This window comes from Saimiri boliviensis, chromosome 3 (genome assembly GCF_048565385.1).
Source record: "Saimiri boliviensis isolate mSaiBol1 chromosome 3, mSaiBol1.pri, whole genome shotgun sequence".
Taxonomy (NCBI): domain Eukaryota; kingdom Metazoa; phylum Chordata; class Mammalia; order Primates; family Cebidae; genus Saimiri; species Saimiri boliviensis.
Window position 1 is genome coordinate 77,738,751 of NC_133451.1, and position 26,060 is coordinate 77,764,810.

Consider the following 26,060-nt stretch of genomic DNA (forward strand, 5'->3'; position numbering starts at 1 on the left):
GCTGAGGCAGGTGGATCACTTGAGGTCAGGAGGTTGAATCAGCCTGACCAACATGGTGAAACCCCGTCTCTACTAAAAATAAAAAAATTAGCCAGGCCTAGTGGCATGCACCTGTAGTCCCAGCTACTCATGAGGCTGAGGCACAAGAATTGCTTGAACTCGGGGAGGTGGAGGTGGCAATGAGCCGAGATCGTGACACTGCACTCCAGCCTGGGTGACCGAGCAAGACTCTGTCATAAATAAATAAATAAATGAAAGAAAAAATAGATATGTAATACAGTAGCAAATGCATGTGAAGTTTTTAAGAAAAACCGCAAAGCTTAAAAAAATTCTCAGTATTTTAAGTGTTTCACTGTCTCCTACCATCCCTGGGAGTTTACATCTCTTTCCTTTGCCCTTGCAGGCAAGTCCCTAATTATTTGCAAAGCAAAGGGAAGAACTGCAATTAGTTGGGCATTATTGGTACTTTGGTAATTTGCATTTGCCTTTGTTTTCATGTTTCAGATCAACACAACATTTTAATTTTTTTTTTTTTCCAGTGGAAAACAACTTTTATTAAGACCCCATCGGCTGTGTTCCTGGCATTAAGCTGCTGCTGCTTCTTTTGAAATTTGGTCTTTCTTGAGTGGTCCCATGAATGCTTTCTTCTCTTCTATGGTCTGGAAGTGGCCATGGCCAAACTTGGAGGTGGTGTCAATGAACTTAAAGTCAGTGTGCTCCAGAGCCCGCCGTTTGGTCTGCACCAGCAAGGACTTGTGGAGGTGAGCACTTGCTTCTTGGTTCCCACCACACAGCCTTTCAGCTATGACCTATTTATTCATGGTATACACTTTATCATGTACCAAGACCTTTAATATTATATGGATTCTGTCTCTGGCCTATTTATTCAGTTGAAATTTGAGTTATAATTGCATGAGACTTAAAATTAATTGAGGAAAGCACACCTTTAGAATAGTGCTGAGTAGCGGTCTTGACAGCCTAGTGATTCGCTCTTTCTAATTTGGGAAAAGAAGGAACGAGGACGGATCTGTATGGTATGTCCGGAAGTCTAAGGAAAAGCAGAACAACCGAAGAGGGACAACGTCTAAAACCCTAGCAGCTCTAGAGCTTGGGGTGGCAGAAATCAGGACAACATGCAGTCACCAATTCTGGGATGGATGAGTTTTCATTTTTCAGCTTTATGTCATCCAGTCAAAACCCCAATTCCAGGGGGAATGAAATTGTCTAAGCCAGCCAGAGTCACATAATCACCAAAATCCAACAGCTTTACCAATTTAGAAGAAAAGAAAATGAATACTAAAAAAGTTACCAAGTATTACTGGAAATGGATGCTAGGCAAGTAAAAACAATTGGGGGCCATGAAGGAAAATTCCCTAGTGTTCTTAACATGAGGTGTGCATATTCTTCTATGCAGTTATTATTTGTATTCCATCATATATTCTAATTACATTACTGCTGCTACACAAGAAAGCTATTCACTCATTGTTGAATGAGTAAATAGATTTTGTAATGTGACCATGGTGCCAAGTTTTTAATGATTCTAACAGTTTTTTAGATGATTATCTTGGATTTTTTTTTTTCCAGTTAGAGTCTCACTCTGTCACCTAGACTGGAGTGCAGTGGCATGATCTTGGCTCACTGCAACCTCTGCCTCCCGGGTTCAAGCCATTCTCATGCCTCAGCCTCCTGAGTAGCTGGGATTACAGGCACCCACCACCACACCCTGCTAATTTTTGTATTTTTAGTAGAGACGAGGTTTCACCATGTTGGCCAGACTGGACTTGACCTCCTGACCTCAAGTGATCCACCTGCCTTGGCCTCCCAAAGTGTTGGGATTATAGGTGTGAGCCACTGAGCCTGGATGATTATCTTGGATTTTTAAGTGGGCAATATTATCTGCAAATAGTAACTATTTTGCTTCCTCTCAATACCTTTATTTTTGTTTTATGTTTTATTACCCTAAAACTTCCAGACTGATCTTAATAATTATAGTAATTTTAGACAATCTTGTTTTCCTATTTATTTCTTTTGTTATAAATGTTCTAAATATCTACTGAAAAGCAAATTTGAACCATACAGAAGAAACTGAGGGGTTAAAGCTACCCTCCCTTTACAGATCTTTTAAACTGCACCTCATAGTTACAAATCCCTTGAATATGTTTATCACCCTTTTCTATACATAGAAAATAACATATCATATATTACATTCATTATATTACATAATGTCACCTTTTATCCAAAATATAATTTTTCCTCTTTCTTCCAAAATAGATTATTGTGTTTGCATTTCTTTTTAGTTTTTAAATATGAAATAATTGTCTCCTGCTTTCAGTAATTCGGGCATGTGGCTGGGCACAGTGGCTCATGCCTGTAATCCCAGCACTTTGGGAGGCAGAGGTGGGCAGATTGCTTGAGTTCAGGAGCTCCAGACCAGCCTGGGTAACATGGCAAAATCCCTTCTTTGCTTATCTACAAAAATACAAGAATTAGCCAGGGGTGGTGGCATGTGCCTGCAGTCCCCGCTTCTTGGAAGGCTGAGGTGGGAGAAATGCTTATGCCTGGAAGGTGGAGGTTACAGTGAGCTGAGATTGTGCCACTGCATTCTAACCTGGATGACAGAGTGAGACTCCATCTCAAAACAACAACAACAAATCAGGACCTGACCCATCTAGCAGGAATGTTCTTTTTCTTAAATGCTTAATTATGATTTACTTTTCAAATTAATAATCCACAGATCTTGTAGTTATTCAGGAACTGTACCTCAATGTGTTCTATGTGTTGGGAACAGAGAATTTATTATTTCTATGTGTTAGGAATATTTCCAGTCCTCTTCTTTCAATATTTTGAAATATACAATACATTGTTATTAACTATAGTCACACTACTATGCTATTGAAAATTAGAACATTCCTTCTAACTGTATGTTTGCACCCATTAGTATGCCACTAGACATTCCTCATTCTCCAACACACACACCCTTCCCAGCCTCTGGTAACTATCATTCTACATTCTACCTCTGTGAGATTAATTTTTGTAGCTTCCACATATGACTGGGAACATGCAACACTTGGTTTTCCATGTCTGGCTTATTTCATTTAACACAGTGACCTCCAGTTGATGCAAATAACAGGATTTCATTCTTTTTATGGCCAAATAGTATTCCATTGTGTATATATGCCACCTTTAATTTATCCATTCACCCATTGACAAATAGTAGGTTGATTCTACATCTTTGCCATTGTGAATAGTGCTGTAATAAACATGAAGGTGGAAATATCTCTTTGATATACTGATTCCCTTTCCTTTGGATAAATACCCAGTCATAGGATTGCCAGATCAAACGAGAGCTCTATTTTTAGTTTTTTGAGAAATCTGCATACAGTTTTCTATAGTGGGTGTACAAATTTACATTCCCACAACAGTAAATGAGAGTTCCCTTTTCCCCACATCTTCACCAGCGTCTGTTATTTTTTGTCTTTTTGATAGTAGCCATTCTAGCTGGGATAAAATGATAGTTCATTGTACTTTTGATTTGCATTTCTCTGATGATTAGAGATGTTGAGCATCTTTTTCAGATACTTGTAGGCCATTTGCGTATCTTCTTTAGAGAAATGTCTATTCAGATCCTTTGCCCATTTTTTAGTGGGATCGTTTATTTATTTGCTGTTAAATTCTTTGAGTTCCTTGTGTTTTCTGGGTATTAGTCCCTTGTTGGATGGATAGTTTGTAAATATTTTCTCCTACTCCACAGGTTGTCTTTTCACTCTGCTGAGTGTGCTTTTGGCTGAGCAGAAACTTTTAGTTTAGTATAGTCGCACTTGCCTGTTTTTGTTTTTGTTGCCTGTGCTTTTGAGGTCGTAGCTATTAGTTTCGGAGGTTTTGTTGTTGTTGTTTCGAAACAGAGTCTCGTTCCATTGCCAGGCACCAGGCTGGAGTGCAGTGGTGCGATCTCCGCTCACTACAACCTCCACCTCCCAGGTTCAAGCAATTCTCCTGCCTCAGCCTCCCAAGCAGCTGGGACTACAGGAGCGCACCACCACGCCCAGCTAATTTTTATCTTTTTAGTAGAAATGCTGTTTCACCATGTTGGCCAGGATGGTCTCCATCTCTTGACATTGTGATCGCCCCCTTGGCCTCCCAAAGTAGTTTTGGAGTTTTAAATAACAGCATTGTCATCCTCCCAGTAAGATTTGGGAGTGACAGGTTATCTGACTAGCTGAGAGATTGGGGCATTCAGGCCCTTCCAGTGTATTTTTTTTTTTTTTTGAACTTCCTGCCATTTGTAAGGACTGTGCCAAGGATACCTGCTGCTTCTCATCTACACAGCACTCTTTTTACCTTTCTACTGTATCAGCACTCAAATTTTTCTTTCCAAATACATCTTCTCCTCATTATTAATGGGCACACCAGATGGGGCTACTAGCCCCACACATACTCCAAGGATAGGCATTTAATTCAGCTGGGGTCAATCAGTATGATTCTGTATTTGCCAAGGCTGGTAAATTAACTGAATGTAAGACTAGAGTTATTGGTTGCCATCTTTGCCTCCAGTGGGAAAAACTTGCCAGAGAATGGGATCAAAATAAATGAGAACGGAACAAATACACAGCACAAGGTAGAATTCCAGCGGTATTGTGTGAGCACCTGGGGCCTGCAGTATCTGAGCATAACCTATTCCTGCAGTTTTTGTTTTCCTGAAATTACAAATTCTTCTTTTTGCCTAAGTTTGCTTGAGTTGGCAATTTGTCATTTACAAAAAAAGAGCACTGATAACATAAATTTGGTCCTTCGTTGAGATTTCATCTGCAGAGTGTAGTAGAAAAAAAGACGGAGACTTGAATTTAAGACTAGTTTAAGCTTCAAGGTCTGTCCCTTGTCTGTTGGTTAACATGGATATATCATTTTTGAGCCTTATTCATAACTTTTAAAATGAGATAAGATTCTACTTACTTTGCAGGTCTGTGAACATCGAATGTGAAATCTACTTGAAAGTGCTTTGTGAATTATAAAGCATTCTGGAAAAGTAAGCAATTTAATGTTCAATTATGCTGTTTTGCCTAATTCCAAAGAGGAATATTGCCTGTTTCTTTTGTCATAAAGGTTGGTGTCAATTGAGTGTTTTGTTTTAGGTAAAACTATTTTGTTTTGGGTAAAACTATTTTGTTTTACCCCTCTAGTTAAAGCTTTAGGTATGACTTAAATTTTTCCTATTTTTCCCCACTGATACTTTTAATTAAAATAATAGGACCCTTATACTCAAAACATGTCCTGAAATAAATGATACAATGTCTGGAATTTGCAAGATGAGGAGTAGCAGAATAGTGAGTAGCGGTATAGATGCAAGAAATTGGCTGTGGGTTAATTACTGGTACAGTTAAGAAATGGCTATGTGAGTATTCTTCATACAATTTTCTCTACCTTTATGTATATTGGAAATTTTCCATAATAAAGACATAAAACTTCCCTGAAACTCTAAGGGGACATTTTATAAGCTATAAATGGACTAGATTCATTTATTCAACTTATAGAAGTGTATTAGAGATAGATAATTCAGAACAATAATATAGAAATATTCCAGCTAGAACTAAGAAAGAGAAAAACAGGGCCTGCCAATGATGTAATAGTTATGAGAGTTTAACACAAATATAACTGGCATAATCACCATTATAACACACGGCTAGAATCCCAACACCATATTAAACTTAAACTTTGAATTGTCTTTTACTCTATATAGTGTTTAACTATACCTATGCCTTTATTGGAAAATATAAAAGAAAAAAAGCAAAAGAACATTCTTAAAGAATATCAGGACTTCCCTCAAACCAGAAGATCATCCTCTGCCTTCAGAATCTACATTCAAATCCTGCTAAATGGATGACCATTTAGCCTGTTCAGCACGGTGTCACCGAAACTCCTGTGGGAAATTTGAAAGAATCTGGGGTTTGGAGAAAAAAGTAATGGACTGAAATATCAGCTCAGCTATTTACTGGTTTGTGTTGGCAATTCATTTAACCTCACTAAACCTTAGTCGTGTTTAAAATGGAAACCACAGTAATCTCTACCTATGAGGATGCCAAATGTGACACATGGAGGTGAAAGAGCTTTATAAATTATAGCTATTTGGTTATTGTTGTTATTGTTGCTTTTGGAGGAACATTTTCATGGTAAAACGTTTCAAAGTCGTTATCTTCTGAATATATTCCTTATGTTCAGAATATTTTCTTTAAAGTTACCTAAATTGGCAGGGTGTGGTGGCTCACACCTGTAATCCAAGCACTTTGGGAGGCTAAGGCAAGTGGATCACTTGAGGTCAGGAGTTTGAGAGTAGCCTGGCCAAAATGGTGAAACCCTGTCTCTACTAAAATACAAAAATTAGCCAGTCTGGTGGCAGGTGCCTGTAATCCCAGCTACTGGGGAGTCTGAGGCAGAACAATTGCTTGAACATCGAATGTGAAAAAGGTTGCAGTGAGCCAGGATTGCACCACTGCACTCCCACCTGGGTGACAGAGTGAGACTCCTTCTCAAAAAAAAAAAAAAAAAAAAAAAAAAAACAAAAAACAAAGTCACCTAAATTTTTCCTGCAAAAGTTACAGACTATTCTTCTTCACTCTTTAGCGAAAATGAATAGGTCCATTCAGTGTTATTCATGGAGCATTCCACCAAAAATCACATACTCAAACATGCTTGTGCTAGAAGGAGACTTGGCAATCAGTCCAGACTGCTCATTTTACAAGAGGAAACTGAGGTCTACAGTACTGAAACATCAGTCAGGACGATACAGCTATTACCTGAACTGAAATTGAAGTCTCTGGATTCTAGGCTAAAGTCTACAACAGCATACTATATTTAAAAAGTTGGGGGAGGAACGCTGTCACCAAGATGCCCTTTTTCTACATTACTGTTTAGCAGATGTGCCCCTTGGAACACAGGTTGGTTTCTTTTTTGGCGGGGGTGTTGTTTGTTTGTATGTTTGAAACAGAGTCTTCCTCTGTCGAAACACAATTTCTTCAAGATGTTAATAAATGTTACACATAAAAGGGCTTCAGAGATAATTTTTTGAAATGTTGATTTGATATTAAGTGAGATTATTTACAGAGACCCCTCAAAGCTTGCACCAATATACTACTACATTTTAAATCCAAAAAAGAAAGCAGAATTTCCCAAAAATGTTTGACCACAGGAGTGTTATTTCTGTAAGCAGACTCCAGAGCCATATGGCCTTCTTTGTTTACATGCTGCCTTTGGTAACTGTGGCATCTTGGACAAGTCACTTTCTGCATCTGAAAAGTTGGAATAATAAAGACAGCTATTTTCTTGGGTAGCTGTGAAGCTTCAGTGGGTTAGCATGAGTGAAGTGTTTCCAGCAGTATCTGCCTCATAGTAAATACCTCAAAGTTCCACTATTGTTAGAGCATTAGTTTTGTGTTGCTATTATTCCTTATTCCAGTTATTGTTATTTTAGAGGACTACACATTTACATCTCAGTGATCGAGAACAAATGGGGAAACATGAGAAACTGTGCTGTATCTTGGTCAGTAGTTATCCAACCTAGTGGATCTGAAAACTACAGATTTCCATCCCTCCCACCTGAGATCCTGATGCCACTGGTCTGTGACGGAAACCAGGAATTTGCCTTTTAAATGTACCTCTGGCCATTCTGATGAACACTGTGGTATAGGATCCACTTATTTTATCAATGTCGTTTCTTTACACTTCTTACTCAAGGCCTGTCTTTCAAAACTCTAGGAAACCTTTTCCCTTCAGCATGTGAGAACTTTGGAGGTTTAGGAAGAGACAAGAGAGAGGTTAGAATCCCAGAACGGCTAGTGGACTTATCCACGGCACCAATCGAACCCGTCTGTTAAACTACTCATTTATTGTAGTGGTTTAAGGCAGCTGCAAGGAAGCATGAGTGAAGCCTTCCAAAATGGATATTAGTATCTCACAGTCTGGAGCAGCGTGGAGAAGGTTAACAAAATGGATCAGGGGCAGGGGAAGAGACAACAACAAAATAATTTGCACCGAAGATAAATGCATTGACTGTTTTCTAGATATTGCCAGTATCCCTGCCACATACGCTGTACCATTTTGCAATCCCAATAGCAGCAAGCAGCAATGACTGTTTTTCCAACGTTTCCCCCAAAGAGTGAACTGTCACACCTTTGGCTTTCTGCCTATCAGGGTGAAATACGGTATGTTAGTATAATTTTAATTTGTATGGTCTTAATTTGCATATTTCTTCATATGTTTAGGGATATTTGGATTTATTCTTCTGTGAACTATATATCTTTGAATTCTCTTTGTCACAAGTGTAAGCTGTTCCGTAACAGCTTATGCTATTATGGGCTATGTTCATAAACCACCGAAAGAGTTACAGAAAATAGAATGAAATACAGTCATGTCCATGATCACTTGCCCTTATTGCTAGAGGAACCAACAGAACTCCAAAGAGAACTTATAGCTGTTCCTCAACTGGAGTAGACCAGGCTATTCCCTGGTTCACCCTAGCAGCAACAGCCAGCTTTCTTCCTCAGGCAAAGCAAAATATCATAAGTCCCTTGTTTGGAGAAATGGAAGACTGGGCCTACATGTTTAAGGGAGCCTATATTATCTGCCATTTTCTTAATCTTGGAAGGAAACATAGACTGACTTCAAAATGTTATATTTTTTCATATAACAAAGAGAAATGCTAGGATGAATCAAACAAATCAAGAGATTCATTCACGCAATCATGTTATTTTGTAAACTGAATATGGCGACTTAACATATTGTGAAAATTGAATTGCTTGTGGTGCTTAAGCATTGAATTGATTAAAACTCCTCTAATTCAAAAATGTTATCTATCTACGAAGCATAATATATTTATAAAAGGTCTGGGAAAATGGCCCTATTTTTAATTATGTTTTGTTATTGTGTTAATTATATTGGCCGACAAAATTAGAACTTAATTTTTACACTTGTTGGAGAAGCTTGAGTCATGCATAACTACAATTGAACCCAACATGGGAAAAGCCACTGCTTTCAGCTGATAGGGAATTAATTTATACTCTGAAAAGCTTACTAACTAGAAGGTGCTCGAAAGTTATTATATTGATTATAATATCATAAATATCTAAAATAATGGATTTTTTTCCCTGAGCACACACATATTTTCTCTCCCTTTTATTCCTAATGCAGGGGTAAGCAGAAAGGACACTATTATCTAGCCACTCCATGTGGGCACTCATCCAATACAAGGGACACAGACACTAAAGAATGATCATACAAAATACTAAATATATCATTTCCCATTAGCACAGCACACATCTTATTCCTGGTAGTAGAAATTAGGCCATGCTAATGTGAGAGTCCAATAATGAGAGCATAAAAATTAATACACATCACTAAGATGAGTTTCAAGTTTCCAAGAATCAACCTAATTCTCTTTTTAATATGCAAACTGGTAGAAGATGCTAAGAGACTTTTGGTGAAAGAAGAAGAAAGAATAATGTGATGGTTAATTTTATCTGTCAATATGGCTGAGCCACACTACCCAGACATATGGTCAAACACTATTCTAAATGTTTCCATAAAGATTTCTTTTAGACAAGGTTAACATTTACCACAGTAGACTTTGAGCAAAGCTGACTATCAGTGTGGGTGGACGTCATCTAATCAGTTGAAGGCTTTAATAGAAAAGGACTGTATTTGGCTGGGCACTGTGGCTCACACCTGTGATTCTAGCACTTGGGGTGACCAAGGTGGGCAGATCACTTAAGGTCAGGAGTTCGAGACCAGCTTGGTCAACATGGTGAAACCTCATCTCTACTAAAAATATAAAAAAATTAGCCAGGCATGGTGCTGCACACCTGTAATCCCAGCTACCCAGGAGGCTGAGGCAAGAGAATTGCCTGAACCCAGGAAGCAGAAGTTGCAGTGAGCTGAGATCACACCACTGTGCTCTAGCTTGTGTGACAGACCGAGACCCTGTCTCAAAAAACCAACCAACCAACAAACAAAAACAAGAAAGAACAAGTCTGAACTGCCCCAAAGAAGAAATTCTGCCAGCAGATTGCTATTATACTCATACCGCAGCATCACCTCTTTCCTGAGTGTACAGCCAGCCCGCTTACCCTGCAGATTTCAGACTTGCCTGTCTCCTCCATAATTGTATAAGCTAAGCTAATTCCTTGAAATAAATCTCCGGAGTGGGGCATCCAAGATGGCCAGTTAGAAGCAGCTGCGGTTGGCACTCAAGGAAAGGAATGCAAAGGAGTGAGTAAGTTTAGCACCTTCTACTGTAATATCCAGGTTCTCACATTGAAACTGTCTAGGCAAACAACTCAAACCACAAATAGTGAAGCTCGTGGGAGCAGGGAGGACAACAGCCCATCCAGGAGCAGCAGGGAGCCAAAGGAACTGCCACTCCTACCAAGGGAAGCAGTGAGTAATTGTGTAACACAATCTGGGAAACCATGCTTCTCCCATGGATCTTTGCAATCTGTGGATCAGGAGATCCCCTCATGAGCTCACGCCACTGGGCTTTGGGGCCAATACACAGAGCCATGTGGAGTCTTGGCAGAGCAGCCACTCAGGCACACAGTTTTATATAGTGCAGCCCCAGGATCCCCAGTGAGGTGGGAAATCCATCTGCACATATCTCTAGGAAGGGGGCTGAATCCAGGGAGCCAAGCAGCCTTGTTCTGCAGGTCCCACAGTCATGACACCACACAAGTTAAATCCCACTGGCTTGGAATTCCAGCCAGCTGATGGCAACAGGCTGAAATCTGCCTGAGACGGGTCTGAGTTCCCAGGAAGAACAGGCAGTCGCCATCTCTGCAGTTTGGTCAACTCAGCCATTCAAGCCTGCCAGCTTTGGAGAATACAGATGGTCCAGACAAGGAAGGGTACCCCCCAACACAGAACACCTGCTCTACCAAAAAGCTACCAGACTGCTTTAAGCTGGTCGCTGATCCTCTTCCTCCTGACTGGGTGAGACCTCCTAACAGGGGTCTCCAGCCACCTCCTACAGGTACGTTTGGGCAGCAACAGGTCAGTACACCCCTGAGATGAAGCTTCCAGAGGAAGGAGGGGGCCGCCATCTTTGCTGTTTCACAACCTTTCTTGGTGATACCTCCAGGTATGGAAAAACTGAGGTAACTAAGGTCTGGAGTGAACTTCCAGCAAACATAGCAGCCCTATGTTAGAGTAGCCTGACTGTTAAAAAAAAAACAAATAAACAGAAAATAACAACAACCACAAAAACTTCACAAAAAAAAATTCAAAGGTCAGTGACCTCAAAGATCAACGGTAAATAATCCCACAAAGATGAGAAAAAAATTAATGCAAAAGTGCTGAAAGCTCAGAAAGCCAGTGTCTCTTCTCCAAATGACTGCAACATCTCTCCAGCAAGGGCACAGAACTAGGCTGAGGCTGAAATGACTGAAGTGACAGAAGTAGGCCTCAGAAGGTGGATAGTAACAAACTTCACTGAGCTAAAGAAGTATTTTGTAATCCAACGCAAAGAAGTTAAAAATCAGGATAAAACTATATAGGAGCTGACAGCCAGAACAGACAGTTTAGAGAGGAAAATAAACAACCTAATGGAGCTGAAAAACACAGCACAAGAACCTCACAATGCAATCACAAGTATCGATAGCAGAATAGACCAAGAATCTCAGAACTTGAAGACTGTCTTTCGGAAATAAGATAGGCAGACAAGAATAGAGAAAAAAAGAATAAAAAAGAATGAACAAAACCTCTTGGAAATATGGAATTATTTAGAAAGACTAAACCTACATTTGATTGGGGTACCTGAAAGAGACCAGAAGAATGGAATCAAGTTAGAAAACATATGTCAGGATATCATTCAGTAGAACATCCCAACATCCCAAGCAAGACAGGCCAATATTCAAATTCAGGAACTGCAGAGAACCCCAGTGTATTAGTCTGTTCTCATACTACTAATAAAGACATATCTGTGACTGGGTAATTTATAAGGAAAGAGGTTTAATTGACTCACAGTTCCACATGGCTGGGGAGGACTCAGAATTGAAGCAGAAGATGAATGAGGAGCAAAATCACATCTTACATGGCAGCAGGCAAGAGAGTATGTGTACAGGAACTCCCCTTTAGCATCAGATCTCAAATATTGTGAGACTTATTATCATGAGTACAGCATGGGAAAGACCTGCCCCCATGATTCAATTGCCTCCCACAGCATCCCTCCCATGACCCATGGGAATTATAAGAGCTAGAATTCAAGATATTTGAGTGAAGGCACAGACAAATCATATCACCTAAGTAAAATGCTCCACAAAAAGATCAATCTCAAGACACATAATCATCAAATTTGCCAAGGTCAAAATGAAAGAAAAAATGTTAAGGTACAGACAGAGAGAATGACCAGGTTATCTACAAAGGGAAGCCATCAGACTAATAGTAGACCTCTCAGCAGAAACCCTACAAATCAAAAGAAAGTGGGGGCCAATATTCGACATTCTTTTTTTTTATTGCATTTTAGGTTTTGGGGTACATGTGATGAACATGCAAGATTGTTGCATAGGTACACACATGGCAGTGTGGTTTGCTGCCTTCCGTCCCCTCACCTGTATCTGTCATTTCTCCCCATGCTATCTCTTCCCACCTCCCCACCTCCCGCCCCTCCCCCATTTCCCCCCAACGGACCCCAGTGTGTAGTGCTCCCCTCCCTGTGTCCATATGTTCTCATTGTTCAACACCCGCCTATGAGTGAGAATATACGGTGTTTGATTTTCTGCTCTTGTGTCAGTTTGCTGAGAATGATGGTTTCCAGGTTCATCCATGTCCCTACAAAGGACGTGAACTCATCGTTTTTGATGGCTGCATAATATTCCATGGTGTATATGCATTCCTATACACCAGTAATAGACTTCAAGAGAGCCAAACCAAGAACGAACTGCCATTCACAATTGCTACAAAGAGAATAAAGTACCTAGGAATACAACTAACAAGGAACGTAAAGGACCTCTTCAAGGAGAACTACAAGCCATTGCTCAATGAAATAAGAGAGGATACAAACAGATGGAGAAACATTCCATGTTCATGGTTAGGAAGAATCAACATCGTGAAAATGGCCATACTGCCCAAAGTAACTTACAGATTCAATGCTATTCCCATCAAGCTACCAATGACCTTCTTCACAGAACTGGAAAAAAACACCTTAAACTTCATATGGAACCAAAAGAGAGCCTGCATAGCCAAGTCAATTCTAAGCAAAAAGAACAAAGCAGGAGGCATCACACTACCGGACTTCAAACTATACTACAAGGCTACAGTAATCAAAACAGCATGGTACTGGTACCAAAACAGAGATATAGACCAATGGAACAGAACAGAGGCCTCAGAGGAAATACAACATACCCACAACCATCTGATCTTCGACAAACCTGACAAAAACAAGCAATGGGGAAAGGACTCCCTGTTTAATAAATGGTGTTGGGAAAACTGGCTAGCCATGTGCAGAAAGCAGAAACAGGACCCCTTCCTGACACCTTACACCAAAATTAACTCCAGATGGATTAAAGACTTAAACATCAGACCTAATACCATAAAAACCTTAGAAGAAAAGCTAGGCAAAACCATTCAGGACATAGGTGTAGGCAAGGACTTCATGACCAAAACGCCAAAAGCAATGGCAACAAAAGCCAAAATAGACAAATGGGACCTAATCGACATTCTTAAAATAATTTTTAACCCAGAATTTTATATCCTGCCAAACTAGGTTTCATAAACAATGGAGAAATAAAATCCTTGCCAGACAAGCAAATTCTGAAGAAATTCATCACCCAGGCTTGCCTTGCAAGAGCTCCTGAAGAAAGCACTAAATATGGAAAGGAAAAACTGATACCAGCCACTACAAAAGCACATTGAAGTTCACAGACCAGTGACACCGTAAAGCAACTGTATCAACAAGTCTGCAAAATAACCAGTCAGCATTATAATGACAGAATCAAATTCACACATAACAATACTAACCTCAAATGTAAATGGGCTAAGTACCTCAATTAAAAGACACAGAATGGCAAACTAGATAAAGAGCTAGAACTCATGAGATACTGCCTTCAAGAGACCCATCTCAAGTGCAAAGACACACGTAGGCTCAAAATAAAGGGATGGAGGAAAAAGTACCAAGCAAATGGAAAACAGAAAAAAGCAAGGGTCACAATTCTAGTTCATGACAAAATAGAATTTAAACCAACAAAGATTAAAAAAAAAAAAAGTAGGAGCACTCAGATTCATAAAGGAAGTTCTTAGAGACCTACAAAGAGCTTAGACTTCTACACAATAGGAGTGGGAGACATTGATGCTCCACTAACAATATTAGACACATTATCAAGACAGAAAATTGTCAAAGATATTCAGGACCTGAACTCAGCTCTAGATCAAATCGACTTAATAGCTATCTCCAGAAATCTCCACCCACAACAACAGAATATACATTCTTATTGTTGTCACACAGCATTTAATCTAAAACTGATCACATATTCAGAAGTAAAACATTCCTCAGCAAATGCAAAATAGCTGAAATCATAACAGTCTCTCAGACCACAGTGGAATCAAATTAGAACTCAAACTTAAGAAATTTACTCAAAACCACACAACTATGACGGAAATTGAACAACTTGCTCCTGAACACCACCTAAGTAAATAATAAAATTAAGGCAGAAACTAAGAAGTTCTTTGAAACTAATGAGAACAGAGAAAATACGGCAGAGTCTCTGGGATGCAGCTAAGTGTTAAGAGGGAAATTTATAGCACTGAATGCCCACATCTAAAAGCTAGAAAGATATGAAGTTAACAACCTAACATCACAACCAAAATAACAAAAGAACCACGAGCAAACAAACCCCAAAGCTAGCAGAAAACAAGAAATAACCAAGATCAGAGCTGAACTGAAGGAGACAGAGACTTGAAAACCCCTACAAAAAAAAAAAAAAAAATCAATAAATCCAGGAGCTGTATTTTTTTTTTCAAAAAGTAATAAAATAGACCTAAGCTGCACTAATGAGAAAAGAGAAGAATTAAACACAATCAGAAATGATAAGGGGGGTATTACCACTGACCCTACAGATATACAGACAACCATCAGAAAATACTATAAACACCTCTATGCACATAAACTACAAAATCTAGAAGAAATGAATAAATTCCTTGACACATACATCCTCCTAACACTTAACCAGGAAGAAATTGAATCCTTGAATAGAGCAATCATGAGTTCTGGAACTGAGGTAATAATAAATAGTCTACCAACCAAACCAAACCAAACCAAACCAAAACAAAACAAAACAAAACAGGGCCAGATGTATTCACAGCTGAATTCTACCAGAGGTACAAAGAAGAGCTGGTACCATTTCTACTGAAAGTATGTCAAACAAAATTGAAAAGGAAGGACTCCTCCCTAACTCATATGTGGCCAGCATCACTCTGATACCAAAGCCTGGCAGAGATACAAAAAAAAGAAAAAGAAAAAGAAAAAGAAAAAGAAAACTTCAAGTCAATATTCTTGATGAACATCAATGTAAAAATCCTCAGTAAAATATTGGAAAGCTGGATCCAGCAACACATCAAAAAGCTTATCCACCATTATCAAACTGGCTGCATCCCTGAGATGCAAGCTTGGTTCAACATCACAAATCAATAAATGTGATTCATATTGGTAACATAAAATAACTAAAGACAAAAACCCCATGATTATCTCAATAGATACAAAAAGACCTTCAGTAAAATTCAGCATTGCTTCGTGTTAACAATTCTCAATAAACTAAGTGTTGAAGGAACATTCCTCAAAATAATAAGAGCATGACAAACCCACAGCCAATATCATACTGAATGGACAAAAGCTAGAAGAATTCCCCTTGAAAAACAGCACAAGACAGGGATGCCCTCTCTCATCACTCCTTTTCAACTATTCAACATAGTATTGGATGTTCTGGCCAGGGAAATCAGGCAAGAAAAATAAATAAATGGCATTCAAATAGAACAGGAGGAAGCCAAATTATCTTTGTTTTCAGGCCAGGTGCAGTGACTCATGCCTGTAATCCCAGCATTTTGGGAGGCTGAGGTGGGTGGATCACCTGAAGTCAGGAGTTTAAGACCAACCTGGCCAACATGGCAAAACCCCATCTCAACTAAAATATAAAAATTAGTCAGACATGGTGACACATGCCTATAGTTCCAGCTACTTGAGATGCTCAAGCAAGAGAATCACTTTAGCCCAGAGGCAAAGGTTGCAGTGATCCAGGATCATGCCACTGTTCTCCAGCCTGGACAACAGCTAAGACTTCATCTCAATAAAATTAATATTATTATTATGTGCAGATGACATAATGCTATATCAAGAAAACCCCATCATTTCAGCCCAAAAGCTTCTTAAACTGATAACTTCAGCAAAGTCTCAGGATACAAAATTAATATGCAAAAATCACTAGCATTTCTATGCAAAGGCAAGCAGAGAACCACATCAGGAATAATTCTCATTCACAATTGCTACAAACAGAATTAAATACCTAGGAATACAGCTAACAAAGGACATAAAGGATCTCTTCAAGGATAACTACAAACCTCTGATCAAAGAAATCAAGAAAGGAGGCCAGGCCTGGTGGCTCACACCTGTAATCCCAACACTTTGGGAGGCCAAGGTGGGCAGATCACGAGGTCAGGAGTTCGAGACCCACCTGACCACGTGGTGAAACCCTGTCGCTGCTACAAATACAAAAATTAGCTAGACATGGTGGCACATGCCCGTAATCCCAGCTCCTCAGGAGGCTGAGGCAGGAGAATCTCTTGAACCCAGGAGGCGGAGGTTGCAGTGAGTTGAGATTGTGCCACTGCACTCCAGCCTGGGCAATAGAGTGAGACTCTATCTCCAAAAAATTTTTTTAAAAAAAATCAGAGAGAACACAAACAGAAAAACATCTCATCCTCATTAGATAGGAAGAATAAATATTATGAAAATAGCCTCATTACCCAAGGTAATTTTTAGATTTTATGCTATTCACATTAAACTACCATTGATGTTCTTCACAGAATTAGAAAAAACTATTTTAAAATTGATATAAACCAAAAAAGAGCTCATATGGCCAAGGCAATCTAAGCAAAAAGAATAAGCTGGAGGCATCACACTACCTGACTTTATACTACAAGTCTACAGTAACCAAAACAGCATAATATTGGTACAAAAACAGACACACAGACCAATGGAACAGAATAGAAATCACAGAAATAAGATCGCACACCTACAACCATCTGATCTTCTACAAACCTGACAAAAACAATCAACAGGAAAGGGATTCCGTACTTAATAAATGGTACTGGAACAACTAGGTAGTCACATGCAGAAAACTGAAACTTGAACCCTTCCTTACATCTTATATAAAAATCAATTCAAGATGAATTAAAGACTTAAAGTTAAAACCCAAAACCATAAAAACTCTAGAAGAAAATCCAGGCAATGCCATTCAGGACATAGGTAGAGGAAAAGATTTCATAAAGAAAACACCAAAAGCTATTGCAACAATAGCAAAAATTGACAAAGGGGATCTAATTAAACTAAAAAGTTTCTGCATAGCCAAAAAAGCAAAAAAGCTGTCTTCAGGGGAACAGACAACCTACAGAATGGGAGATATTTTCCAATCTATCCATCTGACAAAGGTCTAATATCCAGAATCAATAAGAAACTCAAACATATTTACTACCCATTAAAAAGTCGGAAAGGACATGAACAGACACTTCTCAAAAGAAGACATACATGCAGCCAACAAATACATGAAAAAAAGCTCCACATCACTAATCATTAGAGAAATGCAAATCAAAACCACAATAAGATACCATCTCACAGGCTGGGTGCGGTGGCTCACACCTGCAATCCTAGCACTTTGGAAGGCCGAGGCAAGCAGATCACCTGAGGTCAGAAGTTCAAGACCAGCCTGACCAACATGGTGAAACCCCGTGTCTACTAAAAATACAAAAATTAACTGGGCATGGTGGCACGTGCCTGTAATCCAGCTATCCAGGAGGCTGAGGGAGGAGAATCACTGGAACCAAGGCAGTGAAGGCTGCAGTGAGCCAAGATCATGCCACTGCACTCCAGCCAGAATGACAGAGTGAGACTCTTTCTCAATCAATCAATCAATCAATATCTCACGCCAGTCAGAATGGCTATTAAAAATTCAAAAAAGAACAGATGCTGATGAAGTTACAGAGAAAAAGGAAGGCTTTTACATTGTTGGTAGGAGTGTAAATAGTTCAACCATTGTGAAAGACAGTGTAGAAATTCCTCAAAGACCTAAAAACAGAACTGCCATTCAACCCAGCAATCCCATTACTAGGTATACATCCAAAGAAATATAAATTATTCTATTATAAAGATACATGCACACATATGTTCATTGTAGCACTATGCACAATAGTAAAGACATGGAATCAATCTAAAATGCCCATCAATAATAGACTGGATAAAGAAAATGTGGTACATATAGACCATAGAATACTATGCAGTCATAAAAATGAATGAGAACACGTCCTATGCAGGGATACAAATGGAGTTGGAAGCCATTATCCTCAGCAAAACCAAATATCACATGTTCTCACTTAAAAGTGGGAGCTGAACCATGAGAACACATGGACACAGAGAGGGGAACAACCCACACTGGGGCCTGTTGGTGGGGGATGTGGGGAAAAGGAGAGCATCAGCAAGAATAGCTCATGGATGTTGGGCTTAATACCTAGGTGTTGGGATGATCAATGCAGCAAACCATCATGGCCCACATTTACCTATGTAACAAACCTGCACATCCTACACATGTACCCCTGAACCTAAAATAAAAGTTGAAGAAAAAAAAAAATCTGTCTCCTCTCTCTCTTGCACACACAAACACACACACACATACACACACACACACTCACACACACATACACACACACATACACATAACCTATTTGTCTGTTTCTCTGGATAACTCTAACTAATACAAATAGTAAGATGTTTGCAAGTTAAAACCTGGAAATAGAAATGCAGAAAGGGGTAATGGTAAAGAATGAGCCTTCTTCAAATGGGGAAATGTCTGACTAAGCAGCTGATGTATGTCTCATGGATTAGACACCAACACATACATCACACCAGTTCAGGCACCCTCTAGCTGGGACACAAGTTCTTACTTGCAGGCTAAACCACTCATCTGCCATACAGCCAGCAAACAATAATAAAGGGAGCTCTGGGTGACTCAGCCCTGCTCCCATCTAAAGCTCGATCTCTCTCAACTTGTTCCTGCTTTGTTTCTTGAATTTGTGTGTGTCAGCTTCTAATTTTATACCTATCCCTGGCAGCTCCTTAACATCACCATCATCTCTACAACCTAATGAAAGATTTAGTGTCCTCAGTTTGAAACTTGGTGGTTCTCCATGAATGTGCTTTGCCATGTGTCCTCCAGGTTTACCAATTATTGTTCAGTTTCCATGTAGTTGTGTGGTTTTAAGTGAGTTTCTTAATCCTGAATTCTAACTTGATTGCACTGTGGTCTAAGAGACTGTTATGATTTCCATTCTTTTGCATTTGCTGAGGAGTGTTTCACATTCAATTATGTGATCAATTTTAGAATAAGTGCTATGTGTTGCTGAAAAGTAGGTATATTCTGTTGATTTGGCATGGAGAGTTCTATAGATATCTATTAGGTCCACTGGTCCAGAGCTGAGTTCAAGTCCTGAATATCCTTGTTAATTTTCTGTCTCATTAAAATGTCTGATATTGACAGTGAGGTATTAAAGTCTCCCACTATTATTGTGTGGGAGTCTAAGTCTCTTTGTAGGTCTCTAAGAACTTGCTTTATGAATCTTGGTGCTCCTGTATTGGGTGCATATATATTTACAATAGTTAGCTCTTCTTGTTGCATTGATCCCTTTACCATTAATGCCCTTCTTTGTCTCCTTTGATCTTTGTTGGTTTAATGTCTGTTTTATCAGAGACTAGGATTGCAACCCCTGCTTTATTTAGCTTTCCATTTGCATGGTAAATCTTCCTCCATTCCTTTATTTTGAGCCTATGTGTGTCTTTGCACATGCGTTGGGTCTCCTGAATACAGCACACTGATGGGTCTTGACTCTTTATGCAATTTGCTGGTCTGTATCTTTTGATTGGGACATTTAGTCTGTTTACATTTAAGGTTAATATTATTATGTGTGAATTTGATCTTGTCATTATGATGCTAGCTGCTTATTTTTCCCATTAGTTGACGCAGTTTCTTCATAGTGTCCATGGTCTTTGCAATTTGGAATGTTGTTGTGGTGGCTGGTACTGGTTGTTCCTTTCCATTTTTAGTGCTTCCTTCAGGAGCTCTTGTAAGGCAGGCCTGGTGGTGACAGAACCTCTCAGCATTTGCTTCTCTGCAAAACATTTTATTTCTCCTTCGCTTATGAAGCTTAGTTTGGCTGGATATGAAATTCTGGGTTGAAAATTATTTTTCCTAAAAATGTTGAATATTGGCCCTGATTCTCTTCTAGCTTGTAGGGTTTCTGCAGAGTGATCCACTATTAGTCTGATGGACTTCCCTTTGTGGGTGACCCGACCTTTCTGTCTGGCCACCCTTAACATTTTTTTCTTCATTTCAACCCTGGTGAATCTGACAATTAGGTGTCTTGGGGTTGCTCTTTTCGAGGAGTATCTTTGTGATGTTCTCTGTATTTCCTGAATTTGAATGTTGGCCTTTCTTGCTAGGTTGGGGAAGTTCTCCTGGATAATATTCTGAAGAGTGTTTTCCGACTTGGTTCCATTCTCCCCTTCACTTTCAGGTACACCGATCAAACATAGATTTAGTCTTTTCACGTAATTCCATATTTCTTGGAGGATTTGTTCATTTCTTTTCACTCTTTTGTCTCTAATTTTGTCTTCTCACTTTATTTCATTGAGTTGATCTTCAATCTCTGATATCCTTTCTTCCAGTTGATCAATTGAGCTATTGAAACTTGTGTATGTTTCACAAAGTTCTTATGTTGTATTTTTTAGCTCCATCAGGTCATTTATGTTTTTCTCTAACCTGGTTATTCTAGTTAGCATTTCATCTAACCTTTTTTCAATGTTCTTAGCTTCCTTTCATTGGGTTAAAACATGCTCCTTTAGCTCAAAAAAGTTTGTTATTACTCACCTTCTGAAGGCTGCTTCTGTCAATTCAGCAAACTCATTCTCCATCCAGTTTTGTTCCTTTGCTGGCAAGGAGCTGTGATCTTCAAGGAGAAGAGGCATTCTGGTTTTTGAAGTTTTCAGCCTTTTTGTGCTGGTTTCTGCCCATCTTCATGGATTTATCTTTCTTTGGTCTTTGAGGTCAGTGACTTTTGGATGAAGTCTCTGAGTGGACATCCTTTTTGTTGCTGTTGAAATTCTTTCTTTCTGTTTGTTAGTTTTCCTTCTAACAGGCCTCTCTGCTGCCAACATGCTGGAGTTTGCTGGAGGTCCACTCCAGACCATCCTTGGCTAGGAATCACCATTGGAGGCTGCAGAACAGCAAAGGTGACTGCCTGTTCCTTCCTCTGGTAGCTTTGTCCCAGATGGATAGACACTAAATGCCAACCAGAGCTCTCCTGTATGAGATGTCTGTCAGCCACTACTGGGAGGTGTCTCCCAGTCAGGATATTTGGGGATCAGGGAACCACTTGAGGCAGTCTGTCCCTTATCAGAGCTCAAACCTCAAATGCTGTATTGGGAAATCCACTGCTCTCTTCAGAGATGCCAGGCAGGGATGTTTAGGTCTGCTGAAGCTGAACCCACTACTGCCCCTTTTCCCAGCTGTTCTGTCCCAGGAAGATGTAGGCTCTATTTTTAAGTCCCTGATGGACTGCTGCCTTTTTCAGGGATGACTTGCCCAGCGAAGACATCTAGTGAGACAGTGCCTCCAACTACTGAGCTGTGTTGGTGTCTTCCCACTCAGATTTCCCAGCAGCTTTGCTTACACTGTGGGGTTGAAACTGCCTATTTGAGCCTCAGCAATGCTGGACTCCCTTCCCCCCACTAAGCTCAAATGCCCCAGGTCAAGCTCAGACTGCTGTGCTAGCTGCAAGAATTTCAAGCCAGTTGATCTTAGCTTGCTGGTCTCAGTGAGGGTGGGACCCTCCAAGCCAGACCACGTGGCTCCCTGGCTTCAGCCCCCTTTCCAGGGGAGTGAATGGCTCTATCTCACTGGCATTGTAGGAGCCACTGGCATATGAAAAAAAACAGCTGTGGCTAGCTCACTTTCTGCTCAACCAGCCACCCAGTTTTGTGCTTGAAACTCAGGGCCCTGGTGGGGGCGTAGATACTTCAGGGAATCTCCTGGTCTGTGGATTGTGAAGACCATGGGGAAAGTGCAGTTTCTGGGCCAAAGTGCAAGAAACAGTCCCTAATGGCTTCCGTTGGCTAGGAGAGGGAGTTCCCCAGCCCCTTGTGCTTCCCAATTGAGGTGACACACCACCCTGCTTTGGCTTGCTCTCCTTGGGTCACACACACTGTCCCAATGATATGACCAGATACCTCAGTTGAAAATACGAAAATCACCTGCCTTCTGCATCAATCTCACTAGGAGCTGCACACCAAAGCAGTTCCTATTCAGCCATCTTGCCAGGGGACCCCCACAATATGATCTTAACCTCATTCTAAATATTTACATTTCTTCTTATTTGTTTTATTTTGAAAATACAAAGACTTTAAGTCATTCAATGATGCTTCCACTGTATTTTAAAATTTCTTGGGTGCTCAAATGCAACATATAAAAATGTTATCAACATTCTTTTTAAGACCGTTTTTTCTGACTATGCATATCTTTACTCACAAAATGATTTTATTTTATAACTTAACACATGCTCAGTGTTGATTTATGATTACTTCAACCTAATATTCTGAAAGTAAGAGTAAGAAATACATAGAAATATATAGTGGAAATTTAGAGTATTCTATTTTTTATACGTCATGAATTAAGTAATGCTGTATTTGGAAATATTTATAAATATTAGGAATAATATTTTTAACCTAGATTTTAAACAAACTTTTAAAAATAAAGGTAATATAACTTATCTTTTTTTTAAAATACTGTACATACAAGTTAAAAAATGCTAGCCATAATCAGAGCAAGATTGTGAACCTTAGAAGCTGTAAACACTGAAAAGATCACTTGCCCATTCCTGGGTAATTCAGTCTTAACTGCAAAACATATATGTGCTGATGTTGAATAGACTGTTTCTAGAATTTTCTGAAGCACTATTTTGAAGCTGAACTCTCTCTCTCTCTCTCTCTCTCTCTCTCTTTCATTTTATTTTTGTTTATGTGTTCTATTTTGCTATTGTTCTAACTACTGATGTAGTTTAACTATTGAAAAATCTAGCATTTCTGGAAGTTCTAGTTAATGCAATCAGGCAAGAAAGGACATAAAGGGCAGACAGATTGGGAAAGAATAAATAAAACTCTTTGTTTTCAAATGATATGATAAGCCTATGTAGAAAATGTGGGCTAGGCACAGTGGCTCATGCCTGTAATTTCAGCACTTTGGGAAGCTGAGGCAGACAGATTGTTTCAGGCCAGGAGTCCAAGACCAGCCTGGGTAACATGGCTAAACCCCATCTCTACAAAAAATACAAAAATTAGCCAGCCATGGTGGTATATACCTGTAGTCTCAGCTACTCAAGAGACTGAGGTGAGAGGATTGCTTGAGCTCAGAAGACTGAGGCTTCAGTGAGCCAAGATCACACCACTGCATTCTAGCCTGAGTGACAGAGTGAGATCACGTCTCAAAACAAAAGCAAAAATAAAACAAAAGATGAAATAATTTTTAAAAATCTCCTGGAACTGATAAGTTATTGTGGTAAAGTTTCAGGTACAAGGTTAATATACAAAAGTCAATCACTTTCCTATATATTGGCAATGAACAAGTGGCATTCAAAACTACTTACGTTGGCACCTGCAGAAATGAAATACTTAAGAATAAGTCTAATACGTACAAAATATATAGTAGGAAAACTATAAAACTCTGATGAAAGATACAAAATAAATGGAGAGATAGTCCATGTTCATGAATAGGCACAATATGGTCAAGATGTCAGTCTTCCCCACATTTATCTATAAATTTAATGTAATTCCAATCAAGTTTCTAGCAAGTTACTTTGTGGTTATTGACAAATTTATTCTACAGTTTATATGGAAAGGCAAAAGATCCAGAATAATCAACATGATATTGAAGAAGAACAAAGTTGGAGTAGTGACACTACCCAACATCAAGACTTACTATAAAGCTTTGGTAATCAAGACAGTATAGTAATAATGTAGACAAACAGAGCAATAGAACAAAATAGAGAGCCCAGAAATTTACCCACACAAGTATAGTCAACTGATCTACGACAAAGGAACAAAAGCAATACAATGGAACAGTAGTCTTTCCAACAAATGATGCTGGAACAGTTAGACCTTCATACATAGATATTAATGTAAAATTTGAAACTATAAAAATCCTAGAAGATAATAGGAGAAACCTAACTTACCTTGTGTATGGCAATACTTTTCAAATACAAACACCAAAGGCAAGATCCATGAAAGAAATAATTGATAATGTGGACTTTGAAAAATTTAAAACTCCTGGCCAAACACTGGGAGAAAATTAACTTTTTGCAAAAGAAATATCTGATAAAGAACTGTTACCCAAAATTGGAAGCTGGAGGCCATTATCTCAATCAAGTTATCACAGGAACAGAAAATCAAATACTGTTGTTTTATGTTTATATTGTTGCTTCATTTCCATTATTGAAAAATCCAGCATTTCCGGAAGTTCTAGTTAATGCAATCAGGAGAAAAAGGGTATAAAAGGTGTACAGATTGGAGGAAACAAAACTGTCTTTGTTTTCAGATGATATGATCATCTGTGTAGAATTCATGTGCCAGGTGTAGTGGCTCATGCCTGTCATCCCAACAGTTTGGGAGGCCGAGGCGGACAGATCACTTGATGCCAGGCATTCAAGGCCAGCATGGGCAACATGGCAAAAACCACATCTCTACAAAAAATACAAAAACTAGCCAGGCATGGTGGCACATGCCTGTATTCCTAGCTCTCAGGAGGCTGAGCTGGGATAGATCTCTCATAGATGTGAGAATATTTTTAGTGGAAGCTATCAGGTAGTCATGGACATAAAGAAAGCAACAGATACTGGAGACTACTAGAGCCAGAAGGGCAGAAAGGAGAAGTTGAAAACTAACCACTGGGTACTATGCTCAGTACCAGGGTGACTATGCTCGGTACCAGGGTGACAAGATAATTTGTATCCCCATACCTCAGCATCACTCAATATAACAAGCCACCTCCCAAAGAAGAGATATAGATGACAAATAAGCATATGAAAAGATGTTCCACATCATATATGACCATTAAATTAATTGAAATTAAACAACAATGAGATTAGCCCTATAGACTTTTAGAATGGTCAAAATCCAGAACAGAAATTCTCAGGATGATTGATTGAACATAAGGAAAGTGAGAGAGAAGGAGATGTAAAGGTAAAGAGACAAAGAGCTGGTCAATTCAGTTGGAAAACAGAATCTAGTAGTCTACATAAACGTGATGAAAACTGAGTACCAATTACATGTGAAACATTTTCTGAAATATGTTACAACCTTGGAAAGTAGGTATTATTATTTCTACTTTTTTTTTTTTTTTTTTTTTTTGAGATGGAGTCTCGTTCTGTTGCCCAGGTTGGAGTGCAGTGACATGATCTCGGCTCACTGACCCTCCACCTCCCAGGTTCAAGCGATCCTCCTGCCTCAGCTGCCGTAGTAGCTGGGATTACAGGCATGAGCCACCATACCTGGCTAATTTTTGTATTTTTTAGTGGAGACGGGGTTACTGCATGTTGGCCAGGCTGGTTTCAAACTCCTGACCTCAGGTGATCCACCTGCCTCAGTCTCGTAAAGTGTTGGGATTACAGGCATGAGCCACTGTGCCCGACCTATTAGCTCTAGTTTTAAGAGAGTATGCTGAGGCTCAAAAAGGTTTTGCACTCTCTACTATGGTAGCCATATATGACTCTTTATTTTTAAA

General features: G+C 39.3%; 1 pseudogene; it reads left to right on the plus strand.

Annotated features, from left to right (window-relative positions):
- The first annotated feature begins 671 nt into the window (after positions 1–671).
- LOC101042335 (X-ray repair cross-complementing protein 5 pseudogene) overlaps positions 672–26,060 on the plus strand; it is a 32,881-nt pseudogene continuing 7,492 nt past the window's right edge.